Source organism: Suncus etruscus, chromosome 7, assembly GCF_024139225.1.
Source record: "Suncus etruscus isolate mSunEtr1 chromosome 7, mSunEtr1.pri.cur, whole genome shotgun sequence".
Taxonomy (NCBI): domain Eukaryota; kingdom Metazoa; phylum Chordata; class Mammalia; order Eulipotyphla; family Soricidae; genus Suncus; species Suncus etruscus.
In genome coordinates, this window is record NC_064854.1 from 14,790,235 (window position 1) to 14,793,057 (window position 2,823).

The following is a 2,823-nucleotide window of genomic DNA, read 5'->3' on the forward strand; positions in this document are numbered from 1 at the left end:
TCACTCGGGGAGCAAGTACTGAAAGAACTGGCCTAATGGGGAGTGGCTCCAGGGCCCTGAGGTCTCCCTGCTTGCCCACTTTCTAAGAACTTTGGTACACATCTACGTGCCTTCCACAGTCGCCAGTTTACACTGTCTGCATGTCCACACCAGATGTCAGCCTTCCCTGAAGAACTGTACTGCTCTTTTGGTCCACAGCCTTGACCACTCTGCCAGCTTCCTTTGGGTGCCTTCTCACTGGGCCTCCTGAATGCTGCTGAGTTCTACTGGCTCTACACTGCTTCTGGGACCTGAGCTTCCTCAGGGGCCCCAGTCTGGTGCCAGCATAGCCCCCTGAACCCTGCTTCCCCCTAAGTTCCTGACTCTGTCCATCCTCTCTGAAGGGCACCTTTGCAAAAGGCCATCTTCTGTGTGATGAAGTCCCCATCTGTTTATGTCCCTTGTCCCTGAGCCAGCCTAAGGAGAGCTGTGCTCCCTAGTGATTAAAGGGTAGAAGTGAGGTGTAACAGCACAGATGATAGACTGAACTCTTCCTATAAAGGACAGTTGGCCAATGGGAGAGGCCACACTGGCAGCCTCTCCCTCTCTGCATCCCCAGTGTCTTTACCTGAGCCTGAGCATCTCCATTGTATGCAGGATCAGGCCAAAGAGATAGCACAGCGGTAGGGCTTTTCCCTTACATGTAGCTGACCCAGGAGGGATCCAGTTCGATTCCGGCACCCATATGGTCCCTCAGGCTGCCGAGGTGATTTCTGAGTGCAGATCCAGGAGTAACCCCTGAGCACTGCTGGGTGTGGCCCAACAACCAATTGATCAATCAAGTTAAAAAAAAAATAGTGTACAGGATCCTGGCTGGTACCTGGCTGTGTATAGAGGGACTGAGACTGCAGAGGTCACCCACTGCTCCCCTCCTTGACTGTTCAGTGCTGAGACCAGCTGTTTGGTGATGTCCTGCCTGGAAGCTTCCACACTACTGTGGGAATTACCTGATGTCTACTCCCATGATGGTGCCTCTCCTGAGAAGCTCGGACCCAGCACTATAGAGTTAGGAGTTAGTTGTTCAGGGCTAGGAATTAGGGATTAGGGTTGGGGGTTAGGAGTGAGCTGTGAGCATTAAGTGTTGGGGATTGAGAGTCAGGAGTTGTAAAATAAAATATCTACGAGTGGGCTGGAGAGACAGCACAGTGGTAGGGTGTTTGCCTTGTATACTCGGCTGACCAAAGGATGGACCTAGATTCAATTCCTGGCATCTCATATGGTCCCCACAAGCCAGGAGCAATTTCTGAGAGCAGACCCAGGTGCGGCCTAAAAACAAACAAACAAACAAAAAGGGCAGGAGCGGTGGCACAAGCTGTAGGGCATCTGCCTTGCACACACCTAGGACAGACCACAGTTTGATCCCCGGTGTCCCATATAGTCCCCAAAGCCAGGAGCGATTTCTGAGCATATAGTCAGAAGTAACCCCTGAGCGTCACGGAGTGTGGCCCCAACCCCCACCCCAAATATCCACAAGTGGGTGAGACCACCCCACATGCCATGTTTCTTAACTCATTAGCTGAACGGGTCTGATGAAGTAGGGTAATGGCAGAGAATAATACCAAGCCAGTGAGGAAAGTCATTGGATTTAGTCTGCTTTTACTTCATGGCCTCTCTCTGCCATGTACTCTCTCTGCCAAGCCCCAAGCCAGCACTTTGGGGGGTTAAGGTTGAGGTTAGGATTAGGAGTAACAAGTACCCTCCAGGTTCAAGAGCTGAGTGAGTGTTTTGTGCACAAGACTTGGGGTTACGGGGCTGGAGAGATAGCATGGAGGTAAGGCGTTTGCCTTTCATGCAGGATGGTGGTTTGAATCCCGGGATCCCATATGGTCCCCTGTGCCTGCCAGGAGTGATTTCTGAGCATAGAGCCAGGAGTGACCCCTGAGCGCTGCTGGTGTAACTGAAAAACCAAAAAAAAAAAAAAAAAAAAAAGAGTTGGTGTTACACACCTGTGATTCCCGGACCCTCTGCAGTCATGTGCTCCCCAGGCCTAAGTGTTGCTGGTATGCACATGTGTTATCTGAGCACATATTGCCTGCATCTCTCCTCTGGACATGTGCACTTTCTGACATTATTACTGGGATGTGAGCTGGGGCTCTTCTCCTTTGGAGAAACCTGCACTCTCTCTTGAGAAGATCACTCTCTCTCTCCTTCAGAATTCTAAATAAAAACCTGATTATTTTACTTAAAAAAAAAGAGGGGGAGCAGAGAGATATAGCACAGCATTAGGTGTTTGCCTTGTACACAGCCGACCCAGGACAAACGGTGGTTCAAATCCTAGCATCCCATATGGTCCATTGAGCCTGCCAAGAGCGATTTCTGAGCATGGAGCCAGGAGTAACCCCTGAACGCCGCTGTGTGTGGCACAAAAACAAAACAAAATGAAAACAAAAACAGGGGCCGGAGAGATAGCACAGTGGCATTTGCCTTGCAAGCAGCCGACCCAGGACCTACGGTGGTTGGTTCAAATCTCGGCATCCCATATGGTCTCCAGTGCCGGCCAGGAGCTATTTCTGAGTAGATAGCCAGGAGTAACCCGAGTGCCACTGGGTGTGGCCCAAAAACAAACAAATAAACAAACAAACAAAAAAGAGAAAGAAACTGGGTTTGATCTCCTGCACCACATAGTCGCCTGAGCATGCCAATTGTTACCCTAAAACCCAAAACAACAGCAAAGGGATTTGAAGTGGAGGGTTCTCTGAAACCTGGGGGACTAGAGTGTAGAGTTCTCTGAAACCCTGTAGGTGCTGCCCGCTCCAGGGTCGGGCCTCGCTCTCCTAGCCTCTC